Here is a 14202-nt window from a genome sequence, read left to right on the forward strand (position 1 = left end):
TGTAGTTCGTATTTATATAGGAATTTACTACTCCTATATTCATGTCATGTGTTGTGAAGATAATATTTAGATGGTTGTATAACTAACCGGAGTACAATCCCATTCAAATAGGGAAAATGTACTCAAATTTAGTCCATATGCTAGACAACACGAATTGTATTTTTATAGTTGAGGGAAGTGTAAGTGCAAATTGATTTGGTATTGTGCACGTTATGTTTGTTGTCCCAATTTTTTTAGTTTTTTGTTGTTGTATTTTAATGCATTTCTAGTAATATAGTAAAACGGGACATGGCTCTCTCTAGTGAGGAGTGAATTGTCTTTTTTTTGTACACATTAAGCTTGTTCTCCCGAAATTTCAAGTCGCGCCTTGTTATGCCAAAATTTCAAGCTAGCATCTGTCGGTGCAACAAGCCCTGGGTCTATTGCCCAGACTGTGCATAGGCACGGGAACAAGATTGCAGCACCAAACCAAGTCAGAGCACAAGAGATCAAGATCTTCAAAGAACCAACATGCAGACCAAGAAGACCAAGACCAAGCTAAAGAAGCAAGACGCCGCCAGGAGAAAAGCCTCCCTTGCCGGGCAGACGAGCCTGGCAAGGACGGGGGCTCCCCCCCGGAAGAATATCCCCACGCCTCCCCGGCAAGGCCTGCCGGGACTCGCGGAGGCAAAACCACCTCACCAAGCCGTTTCACCACGACCCACGTCATTGATCAATGTGGTGTCAAGCTGCAGAGTGACTAAGTGGAAGTCATTCGCCACATGGTGGCCTCTTTCTACAGGAAATACCTACAGGCGACACCCGTCCTGCGACGTGTCGAACGAGCAGGTGTGGAGCTGGCAAAACTGCCCGGCAATGCTTGCCGGGCGAGCGACGATGTGACGTTGAGCGGTGCATTTAATGCGCCCTGTCAGCCTGCAGAGTTAGGTATGATAGCACTGTTTGCTATATTATTAGTGCATAATGACTGTTTTGCCATTGTGGTGACCCCTTAACCTATAAAAGGAGGCCCATGGCAGCCATAGAAAGGGTTAGAAGGTTGGACATGCACACTCTCATACGCGCGTAGCCACTGCCTCCCCCGAGGCGCCCCTGCCGAGCAAGTGTACTATGCTCCGCCACCATTCTTCCACCATCAATCCACCAAACAGGAGTAGGGTTTTACGCCTCACGGCATCCCGAACCTGGGTAAAATCACCCGTGTGATTTCTGTCGTGCTGCCCCACGTTCTTCTACTCTTTGTGCAACGTGACATCCCCCCTGCCAAACCAGCAAGGGACCCTTGGTCCCATAGGTGGCCGTGGTTTCCCATGACATCTTTGGTGCGTCGGGTAGGGGGATCACTTGCGCAAACTTGAAAGCGTGTGCAGCGCGTCATCTTCATCGCCATCCTCATTTTCGACGGCACCATCGACCATGGCACCCAAGAAGAAGGCCGGCGCTCCAGCTCATCCGTCCACTTCGAAGGTTCCGCCACCCGCGACCACCGGTGCTGCGGGAGACACAGAGGCACGCGAGAATGTGGACGTCACTGCGGATGTGCTCGGAGCAGGCGGCACCGTCACCACTTCCCCCACGGCCGAAGCAGAAGCCAGAGACGCCGGAGGAGAGCAACATCAGCAACACCCCGATGGCGATGCTCCATGAGGTACGGGTGAAGGGGTTGCTCGTCCATGCTCCTTCCTCTCGCCGATGGGCACAGCCACAGCGGTGGCGCTCGGTCCGGGGAGAATCACCGCCCTCCGGCCGCCCCCATCACGGGAGTGACCGCAGCACGTGCACCTCCCCCGGGGCGAGTCGACCAGGTCACTACGCCCGACGGAGCCGCTGGCCCTCAAGCGCCTTCGCCACGCCACCATGCCATCCAGGTGGCCGCCCCGCAATAGCGGGGACGTGGTACTGTCGTTGTTGGCACCGTGCCAAGTACGGCTACGGAGGCCATGGCGCGGGCTCAGCTGCTGCTAAGGTTTTCGCCAGCAGCCGAGCAGATGGACGAGTGGCGTGCCACCATCCCGAGTCTGCTCGTTTTCGCCGAGGCTGGGGGCTCACAGCGAGCTGGCCCGCCACGGCCTCCCCAAGCGATGACAACGGCTCATGATGTTGGTTGTACGGAAGGGGCCACCCCCACGGTGCAGTCCCCGCCATGGCAGCCATTGCAAGTGTAGCAGAATCAAGAACCTGATAACATCTTGATGGCCTCTTCTGACCCTCAAGCGCGTCCAGACCGGTGGCGAGCCCTGGAGGATAGGCAAAGGGGAGACGCGCACATTGTCATTGAGCGACGCCGCGACGACCACCGCCAGACCAATGGTTGCGATGGTCCTGATGTCGATGAGCCTGCGCTCGATATTGGCGGGTGCCTATCTTTCGAGGTTGGGTGCCCTTCCTTTACTCGTGAGCTGCGGCAAGTCCGTTGGCCGTTTGTCCGCACGTTCAAGCTAGAGATACCCGAGAAGTATGATGGAAGGCTGAACCCGGCAGAGTTTTTGAGCATTTACACCATCGCTGTTCAGGCTGCTGGGAGAAGAGATGAGAACGTGCCAACTACTTCCCTTTGGCCCTCAAGTCCAATGTGAGGTCCTGGCTGATGCACCTGCCGGGAAACTCCATTTCGTCATGGGCTGACCTGAGCCATGAGTTCATTGGTGCCTTCACTGGCGGCCATCAAGAACCAGGACGGCCCAGCGATTTGCAGCTTCTCCAATAGAAAGAAGGAGAGGATCTTCGGAAGTATTTGCAGAGATTCAGTAGAGTCCACAGAAACATCCCTAACATCCATCCGGCAGCTGTGATAGCCGCCTTCCAGTCCAATGTGCGCAACCGAAGGATCCGTTCCAAGATGAACGTGCGGTTGCCCAAGACTGTGAAGGAGCTCTACGCCTTGGTGGACAAGTGTGCTCGGATGGAGGAAGGTAGGAAACTCCCAGGAGAAGAGGATTGCATCAACATCGACTCAGAGGACGACGACGAATCCACCAGTCAGAAGAAGAGCAAGAAGCGCAATAAGAAGCACAAGAATAAGGTAGTGATGTTTGTTGAAGGATCGGGTACACCTAGTACCGGCAAGAAGGCTAAGGCCGAAGCCCCCGGCAAGGAAGCTGCCGTGTGCGTTGACTGCCGGGAGGCTGTGGCTGCCTAGAAGGCCGGGAAAGGTGATGACCACGACCTTCAAGAGTGTTATCAGGTTGAGCAGCTTGTTAAGAGGCAGAGAGCAGAATATGAGAAGCATGACAAGGAAAAGGGTCAGAACATCGCTGGCAGTAAGGGTCGAGGCGGTGAAGTAAATCACCACGGCAAACCCCTCCGGAACAGAGGAAAACCCACCAGAGATCGAGAGAAGGAAGCCTGTGATGATGAGAGTGATAGAGGGGATGACGAGGAAACTAGTGAGCAAGAGTTTTAGAAGGCCACTGACGCCCTGTGCATTGACGGGGGTGCATCCCTGCACACCTCTCACCGCCAACTCAAACGGTGGGCGCGTGAGGTCAATGTCGTGGAACCAGCACCAGAGGCCCGGAAACCACTCAAATGGTCACGCACGCCCATCATCTTTGACAAAGAGGATCATCCTGACCGTACCACTGTGGTAGGGTGTTTGCCATTGTTGGTCTCTCCAACAATTCGCAACCTCAAGGTCACAAAGATGTTGGTGGAAGGCGGGGCCGGGTTGAATATGATTTCCCCAAAGGTTATCAGCAAACTTCAGATAGCAGAGGAAGAGTTAAAGGTCACCGGCACGTTTCAAGGAGTTAATCCCGGCAGGAGTTATCCTAAGGGAAAGATCACGTTGCCTGTGACATTTGGAGGGGAGTTGAATTATCGGACTGAAAAGATTGTGTTCGACGTGGTCGAACTCCCCTTGTCGTACAATGGGATCCTTGGACGCACAGCCCTAGCTAGATTCATGGCAGCATCCCAATATGCCTACAACACCTTGAAGATTCCTGGGCTAGTTGGAGTCCTTTCCATCCCATCAGATGAGAAGGACACAATCATTTGCGTGGACAAGATGTACCGGGACGCAGTCGCGGCAGAGGCAGCGGCGGCAGCAGTTCCCGCCAAGGAGAACAAAGGAAAGAAGAAGGACGGCAAGGACACTGGCAAGGAATCTGGGAAGCGTACCTCTTCAGAGTACGCTGCGCCTATTGATGACTTGCCGGAGAGTTCCAAAAACAAAAGGTCCAAGGTTACTGCTCCACAAGTGAAGAAGGTCCCAGCAGGGCTGGCTGGCGTTGATGGTACCTTCACTATCAGCGCCACCCTTGATGACAAATAGGAAAGCGCGCTCGTTTCCTTCCTGCGGGCGAATATCGATGTGTTTGCCTGGCAACCATCTGATATCCCCGGTGTTCCTAGGGAGGTAATCAAGCACCACCTTGCTGTCTGCCCACATGCCCGACCCATCAAGCAAAAAGTCCGGAAGCAGGCCTTGGAGAGGCAGCAGTTTATTGCAAAGGAGATCAAGAAACTTGGAGCAGCTAGTTTGGTCAAAGGAGTGCTACATCCCACATGGTTAGCAAATCCAGTGGTGGTCCGGAAGGCTAACGAGAAATGGAGGCTTTGCATAGACTACACAGATCTCAACAAGGCTTGCCCGAAGGACCCATTTCCTTTGCCGCGCATCGATCAGATCGTGGATTCCACTTTGGGCTGCGATTTGCTTTCCTTTCTGGATGCATATTCTGGGTATCACCAGATCTTCATGTCCAACGAAGACGAAGAGAAGACCTCGTTCATCACCCCATGTGGTATGTACTATTTTATCCGCATGCCATTCGGATTAAAGAGTGCCGGGTCTACTTTTGCAAGGGCAGTCCAGATTGGTTCCGAGCCATAGCTGCACAGAAACATTGAAGCTTATATGGATGACATTTGTGAATCTGCGCAAGATCAACTTGAAGCTCAACCCGGAGAAGTGTGTTTGGTGTTCCCTTCGGCAAGCTACTTGGGTTCTTTGTGTCCCATCGGGGAATCGAAGCCAACCCTGACAAGATTAAAGCTATCGAGCAGATCCAAGTGCCAAGGACAGTCAAGGATGTGAGGCGTCTGACAGGGTGTGTTGTCGTGCTAAGCAGATTCATTTCCATGTCTGCCGAGCACGCCCTACCGTTCTTCAAAATCCTGAAGAAGGCAGGACCCATGAAGTGGACCCTAGAAGCAGATGCGGCCTTGCAAGAGTTGAAGGCCTACTTGTCCTCTGTGCCCACCTTGGTTGCTCCCAAGCCACAAGAGCCGTTGCTGTTATACTTAGCGGCAACCAACCAAGTGGTTAGCGCAACCTTGGTGGCGCGGCGGGAAGTGGACGAAGCAGAGAGTGAGCAAGGACCGACAAAGCCAGATAAGGATCAGGACAGAAGTGAGCACGGCAACGAGAGCAACCCCAAGGACACGGCAAGGAAGAAAGTGGTGCAGCGTCCAGTTTCGTCAGTTCCTTACTACAGGGGGATCGATCGAGGTACTCTGGCATGCAAAAGTTGATCTTTGGTCTCATCATGGACTCAAGGAAACTGCGCCACTAATTCCAAGCCCATGAGATCACGGTTGTCACTCGCTTCCCGTTACAAAGGATACTCCGAAACCCTGAGGCTACTGGCAGAATAGTGGAGTGGGCTTTGGAGTTATCCAGTTTTGGTCTGAAGTTTGAGAGCACATCAATGATCCAAAGCAGGGCATTGGCAGGGTTTATTGCGGAATGGACGCCAACCCCTGATGAGGAAGTGCCAGGAACAGTTATCCCCGGCAAGGAGGCGCCCCAAGAATGGATTATGTATTTCAATGGTGCCTTTTCCCTACAAGGTGTAGGGACTGGCGTTCTTCTCGTCGCCCCCTCCGGGGAGCACTTGAAGTACGTCGTTCAGATGCATTTTGCCCGGGAAGAGGCAACCAACAATACAGCAGAATGTGAAGGGCTCCTTGCTGGGCTCAGGATTGCCGCAGAGTTGGGAATCAAGAAGCTGATCATTCGAGGAGACTCACAGCTTGTGGTGAGACAAGTCAACAAGGATTACCAAAGTCCATTGATGGAGGCATACGTTGAGGAAGTGAGGAGATTGGAGGAGCTTTCTGATGGATTGCAAATAGAGCACGTACCCCGTGCGGAAAATAGCATTGCTGATCATCTGTCAAAGTGTGCTGCGCAAAAGCTTCCTGTGGAACCTGGGACTTTTGTTCTCCATCTTACTCAACCCTCCATATCCCCAGCAACAATGGCCCAGAAAAGGAGGGAGATGTACTCCGGTAAGCCTCTCCTGGTAGAGCCTTTCGCTCCTGGCAGGGACCCTACTGGAAACAACTCCTCACAACTTGCCGGACAGCGCCCTCCAGCCGGGCCCATGGTCCTCGCGAACGAGGAATGTGCCCCCGCAGTTGAGGAGGTGCCGCTAGTCCTTGTTGCCGAGCCCCAGGCTCCAACTTGGGCAAGGCACATTGTCCACTTCCTCCAAACCGGAGAACTCCCCAATGACCAAGATGAAGCTGAAAGAGTAGCCCGGAGGGCCAGTATGTATCAGTTTATCGAGGACACTCTGTACAGAAGGAGGCCCAACGGTGTGAAATTGAAGTGCATCTACTGGGAAGAAGGAAAGGAACTGCTGGCTAAGATACACAAAGGCATGTACGGCTCCCACATTGGATCAAGGGCATTGGTTGGGAAAGCATTCCGACAAGGATTCTATTGGCCCATAGCCCTCCAAGATGTGGTTAAGCTAGTCACCAAATGTAAAGCCTGCCAGTTCCATTCCAAGAACATCCACCTGCCTGCCCAAGCTCTTCAGACAATCCCTTTGTCATGGCCATTTTCGGTATGGGGGCTCGATATCCTCAGCCCTTTCCTCCGAGCAGTCGGGGGCTTTGAATTCTTGTTCGTTGCTATCGACAAGTTTACAAAGTGGCCGGAAGTGACTGCCGTCGGCAAGGTGACTGCTCAGTCAGCTATCAAGTTCTTGAAAGAACTGGTGTGCCATTTTGGAGTCCCGGCAAGGATCATTACCGACAACGGCACTTAGTTCACGAGCCGCGACTTCATGCAATATGTTCATACCCTCAGAAGCAAGATCTCATTTGCCTATGTTGCACATCCCAGAAGCAATGGGAAAGCTAAGAGGGCAAACGCTGAAGTGCTGCGGGGACTCAAGACAAGAACCTTTGATAAACTGTAGAAGCACGGAAGGCGGTGGATCGATGAGCTATCGGTAGTCCTTTGGTCCCTCAGAACGACACCAAATCGAGCTACCGGGCAGACTCCTTTCTCCCTGGTCTATGGGGCAGAAGCATTTATCCCCATGGAACTCATTTACGGGTCACCTCAAGTGCTTGCCTACGATGAAGTAGCGCAAGATCAGCACCGGCGTGACGACATTGTGCTACTCGAGGAGAACCGTCTCCGGGCTGCTTCGCGTGCTGCACGCTATCAGCAAGCCATGCATCGCTATCTTAGTCGCAGGGTTCATGCCGGTGTTTTGAGGAAGGCGACCTTGTCCTTAGGTGCGTTCAGTCCGCCAAGGGTACAAACAAGTCAACGCTGAAGTGGGAAGGCCCTTACCGGGCAGCACGAGTCACCAGACCTGGCGCACTCCGTCTGGAGACCGGAGATGGCATTCAATTGCAAAACTCATGGAATATTGAGCATCTCCGCAAGTTCTACCCATAAGGCTGCTACCTCTTGAGCACTGCGTTGGTTTCCCTTGAAGAGGAAAGGGTGATGCAGTAAAGTAGCGTAAGTATTTCCCTCAGTTTTTGAGAACCAATGTATCAATCCAATAGGAGACCACGCGCGAGTCCCACGCACCTACACAAACAAATAAGAACCTCACAACCAACGCGATAAAGGGGTTGTCAATCCCTTCACGATCACTTACGAGAGTGAGATCTGATAGATATGATAAGATAATATTTTTGGTATTTTTATGATAAAGACTAAAAGTAAAGAAAGCAAAATAAACGGCGCCAGAAATAGCTTGTTGACGGGAGATTAATATGATGGAAGATAGACCCGGGGGCCATAGGTTTCACTAGTGGCTTCTCTCAAGATAGCATAAATATTACGGTGGGTATACGAATTAATGTTGAGCAATTGATAGAATTGAGCATAGTTATGAGAATATCTAGGTATGATCATGTATATAGGCATCACGTCCGTGACAAGTAGACCGAAACGATTCTGCATCTACTACTATTACTCCACACATCGACCGCTATCCAGCATGCATCTAGAGTATTAAGTTCATAAGAACAGAGTAATGCTTTAAGTAAGATCACAGGATGTAGAGGGATAAACTCATGCAATATGATATAAACCCCATCTTTTTATCCTCGATGGCAACAATACAATACGTGCCTTGCTGCCCCTGCTGTCACTGGGAAAGGACACCGCAAGATTGAACCCAAAGCTAAGCAATTCTCCCATTGCAAGAAAGATCAATCTAGTAGGCCAAACCAAACTGATAATTCGAAGAGACTTGCAAAGATAACCAATCATACATAAAAGAATTCAGAGGAGATTCAAATATTGTTCATAGATAATCTTGATCATAAACCCACAATTCATCGGATCTCAACAAACACACAGCAAAAGAAGATTACATCGAATAGATCTCCAAGAAGATTGAGGAGAACTTTGTATTGAGATCCAAAGAGAGAGAAGAAGCCATCTAGCTAATAACTATGGACCCAAAGGTCTGAGGTAAACTACTCACACATCATCGGAGAGGCTATGGTGTTGATGTAGAAGCCCTCCGTGATCAATGCCCCCTCCGGCGGAGCGCCGGAAAAGGCCCCAAGATGGGATCTCATGGGTACAGAAGGTTCCGTCTCTGATGTTTCCAGGGTATATGGGTATATATAGGAGGAAGAAGTACGTCGGTAGAGCAACGAGGGGCCCACGAGGGTGGAGGGCGCGCCCAGGGGTAGGCGCGCCCCCTGCCTCGTGCCTTCCTTGTTGATTGCTTTACGTAGACTCCAAGTCCTCTGGATCACGTTTGTTCCAAAAATCATGTTCCCGAAGGTTTCATTCCGTTGGACTCCGTTTGATATCCTTTTCCTTCGAAACACTGAAATAGGCAACAAAACAACAATTTGGGCTGGGCCTCCGGTTAATAGGTTAGTCCCAAAAATAATATAAAAGTGTATAATAAAGCCCAATAAACATCCAAAACAGAATATAATATAGCATGGAACAATCAAAAATTATAGATACGTTGGAGACGTATCAAGCATCCCCAAGCTTAATTCCTGCTCGTCCTCGAGTAGGTAAATGATAAAAATAGAATATTTGATGTGGAATGCTACTTAGCATAATTTTCAATGTAATTCTCTTATTTGTGGTATGAATATTCAGATCCGAAAGATTCAAGATAAAAGTTTAATATTGACATAAAAATAATAATACTTCAAGCATACTAACTAAGCAATTATGTCTTCTCAAAATAACATGGCCAAAGAAAGTTATCCCTACAAAATCATATAGTCTGGCTATGCTCTATCTTCACTACACAAAATATTTAAATCATGCACAACCCTGATGACAAGCCAAGCAATTGTTTCATACTTTTGGTGTTCTCAAACTTTTTCAATCTTCACGCAATACATGAGCGTGACCATGGACATAGCACTATATGTGGAATAGAATGTTGGTTCTGGAGAAGAACAAAAAGGAGAAGATAGTCTCACATCAACTAGGCGTATCAACGGGCTATGGAGATGCCCATTAATATATATCAATGTGAGTGAGTAGGGATTGCCATGCAACGGATGCACTAGAGCTATAAGTATATGAAAGCTCAACAAAAGAAACTAAGTGGGTGTGCATCCAACTCGCTTGCTCAAGAAGACCTAGGGCATTTTGAGGAAGCCCATCATTGGAATATACAAGCCAAGTTCTATAATGAAAAATTCCCACTAGTATATGAAAGTAATATCATAGGAGACTCTCTATCATGAAGATCATGGTGCTACTTTGAAGCACAAGTGTGGAAAAGGATAGTAGCATTGTCCCTTCTCTCTATTTCTCTCATTATTTATTTGGGCCTTTTCTCTCTCTTTTTTATGGCCTCTTTTTTTTGTCCGGAGTCTCATCCCGACTTGTGGGGGAATCATAGTCTCCATCATCCTTTCCTCACTTGGGACAATGCTCTAATAATGATGATCATCACACTTTTATTTACTTACAACTCAAGAATTACAACTCAATACTTAGAACAAAAATATGACTATATGAATGCCTCCGGCGGTGTACCGGGATACGCAATGAATCAAGAGTGACATGTATGAAAATTATGAACGGTGGCTTTGCCACAAATACGATGCCAACTACATGATCATGCAAAGCAATTATGACAATGATGGAGCGTGTCATAGTAAAGGAAACGGTGGTAAGTTGCATGGCAATATATCTTGGAATGGCTATGGGAATGCGATGATAGGTAGGTATGGTGGCTATTTTGAGGAAGGTATATGGTGGGTGTATGATACCGGCGAAAAGTGTGCGGTATTAAAGAGGCTAGCAATGGTGGAAGGGTGAGAGTGCGTATAATCCATGGACTCAACATTAGTCATAAAGAACTCATATACTTGTTGCAAAAATCTACAAGTTATCAAAGCAAAGTATTACGCGCATGCTCCTAGGGGGATAGATTGGTAGGAAAAGACCATCGCTCGTCCCCGACCGCCACTCATAAGGAAGACAATCAATAAATAAATCATGCTCCGACTTCATCACATAACGGTTCACCATACGTGCATGCTACGGGAATCACAAACTTTAACACAAGTATTCTTAAAATTCATAACCACTCAACTATCATGACTCTAATATCACCATCTTCATATCTCAAAACAATTATCAAGCATCAAACTTCTCATAGTATTCAACACACTCATAAGAAAAAAAATACTAATCTTGTATGCTTATCATATTAGAATTAATTTTTAGGATTAAAGCAAATTACCATGCTGTTTTGTAGGACTCTCAAAATAATATAAGTGAAGCATGAGAGAACAATAGTTTCTATAAAACAAAACCACCGCCGTGCTCTAAAAGATGTAAGTAAAGCACTAGAGCAAAAACTATATAGCTCAAAAGATATAAGTGGAGCACATAGAGTATTCTAATAAATTCCGAATCATGTGTGTATCTCTAAAAAGGTGTGTACAGCAAGGATGATTGTGGTGAACTAAAATAAAATACTCAAATCATACAAGACACTCCAAGCAAAACACTTATCATGTGGTGAATAAAAATATAGCTCCAAGTAAAGTTACCGATGGACGAAGACGAAAGAGGGGATGCCTTCCGGGGCATCCCCAAGATTTGGCTTTTTGGTGTCCTTAGATTAACTTGGGGTGCCATGGGCATCCCCAAGCTTAGGCTCTTGCCACTCCTTGTTCCATAATCCATCAAATCATTACCCAAAACTTGAAAACTTCACAACACAAAACTCAACAGAAAATGTCGTGAGCTCCGTTAGCGAAAGAAAACAAAACAGCACTTCAAGGTACTTTATTGAACTCATTATTTATTTATATTGGTGTTAAACCTACTGTATTCCAACTTATCTATGGTTTATAAACTCTTTTACTAGCCATAGATTCATCAAAATAAGCAAACAACACACGAAAAACAGAATCTGTCAAAAACAGAACAGTCTGTAGTAATCTGTAACTAACGCAAACATATGGAACTCAAAAACTTCTACCAAACTAAGACGACCTAGAAAATTTGTTTATTGATCTACTGCAATTGGAATCAGTATTTTATCACGTTCTGGTGATTTTTAACAATTGTTTTCGTGAACAGAAAGTTTCTGGAATTTTCAGCAAGATCAAATAACTATCATCCAAGAAGATCCTATAGGTTTAACTTGGCACAAACACTAATTAAAACATAAAAACAAATCTAACGAGAGGCTAGATCAAATATTTATTCCTAAACAGAACCAAAAAGCAAAAAAATCTAAAATAAAATTGGGTTGCCTCCCAACAAGCGCTATCGTTTAACGCCCCTAGTGCTCACATCAAAGACAAGATTAAAGCACGAAGAGAGCATCATGAAACACGTGACAAACACATCTAAGTCTAACATACTTCCTATGTATAGGCATCTTATAGGCAAACAAATTATCATAGCAAGCAAAAACTAGCATATGCAAGGAAGCGGAAAGAAACAATAGCAATCTCAACATAACAAGAGGTGATTTAGTAACATGGAAATTTCTACAATCATATTTTCCTCTCTCATAATAATTACATGTGGGATCATAAGCAAATTCAACAAAATAGCTATCACATAAAATATTTTCAACACGATCCACATGCATGCAAAGTTGACACTCTTCCAAAATAGTGGGATTAACATTAACTAAAGTCATGACCTCTCCAAACCCACTTTTATCAAAAATACCATAAGATTGAACATTCTCCAAATATGTGGGATCTAAAGTTGACACTCTTCCAAACCCACTTTCAATATTATTGCAAACACTATTATCAATCTCATATTCATCATGGGGCTTAAATAAATTTTCAAGATCATAAGAAGAATCACCCCAATCATGATCATTGCAACAAGTAGTAGACATAGCAAAACTAGCATCCCCAAGCTTAGGGTTTTGCATATTATTAGCACAATTGACATCAAGAGAATTTATAGTAAAATCATTGCAATCATGCTTTTATTCAAGGAGCTATCGTGAATCTCTTCATAAATTTCTTCATCACAATTTTCAGATTCACGAATTTCAAGCAAAACCTCATAAAGATAATCTAGTGCACTCAAATCACTAGAAATTGGTTCATCATAATTAGATCTCTTAAAAAGATTAGCAAGGGGATGAGGATCCATAAAATTTTAGCAAGCGAAGATGCAAGCAAAAAGAAGGCACATGGAAAAAGAGGGAGAATAAAACGACAAAGGTGAAGTGGGGGAGAGGAAAACGAGAGGCAAATGGCAAATAATGTAATGCGAGGGATAAGAGTTTGTGATGGGTACTTGGTATGTCTTGACTTGTGCGTAGACTCCCCGGCAACGGCGCCAGAAATCCTTCTTGCTACCTCTTGAGCACTGCGTTGGTTTTCCCTTGAAGAGGAAAGGGTGATGCAGTAAAGTAGCGCAAGTATTTCCCTCAGTTTTTGAGAACCAAGGTATCAATCCAGTAGGAGACCACGCGCGAGTCCCACGCACCTACACAAACAAATAAGAACCTCACAACCAACGCGATAAAGGGGTTGTCAATCCCTTCACGGTCACTTACGAGAGTGAGGTCTGATAGATATGATAAGATAATATTTTTGGTATTTTTATGATAAAGACTAAAAGTAAAGAAAGCAAAATAAACGGCGCCAGAAATAGCTTGTTGACGGGAGATTAATATGATGGAAGATAGACCCGGGGGCCATAGGTTTCACTAGTGGCTTCTCTCAAGATAGCATAAATATTACGGTGGGTAAACGAATTAATGTTGAGCAATTGATAGAATTGAGCATAGTTATGAGAATATCTAGGTATGATCATGTATATAGGCATCACGTCCGTGACAAGTAGACCGAAACGATTCTGCATCTACTACTATTACTCCACACATCGACCGCTATCCAGCATGCATCTAGAGTATTAAGTTCATAAGAACAGAGTAATGCTTTAAGTAAGATGACATGATGTAGAGGGATAAACTCATGCAATATGATATAAACCCCATCTTTTTATCCTCGATGGCAACAATACAATACGTGCCTTGCTGCCCCTGCTGTCACTGGGAAAGGACACCGCAAGATTGAACCCAAAGCTAAGCAATTCTCCCATTGCAAGAAAGATCAATCTAGTAGGCCAAACCAAACTGATAATTCGAAGAGACTTGCAAAGATAACCAATCATACATAAAAGAATTCAGAGGAGATTCAAATATTGTTCATAGATAATCTTGATCATAAACCCACAATTCATCGGATCTCAACAAACACACAGCAAAAGAAGATTACATCGAATAGATCTCCAAGAAGATTGAGGAGAACTTTGTATTGAGATCCAAAGAGAGAGAAGAAGCCATCTAGCTAATAACTATGGACCCAAAGGTCTGAGGTAAACTACTCACAGATCATCGGAGAGGCTATGGTGTTGATGTAGAAGCCCTCCGTGATCAATGCCCCCTCCGGCGGAGCGCCGGAAAAGGCCCCAAGATGGGATCTCATGGGTACAGAAGGTTCCGTCTCTGA

Source organism: Triticum aestivum, chromosome 2D (assembly GCF_018294505.1).
Source record: "Triticum aestivum cultivar Chinese Spring chromosome 2D, IWGSC CS RefSeq v2.1, whole genome shotgun sequence".
Classification (NCBI taxonomy): domain Eukaryota; kingdom Viridiplantae; phylum Streptophyta; class Magnoliopsida; order Poales; family Poaceae; genus Triticum; species Triticum aestivum.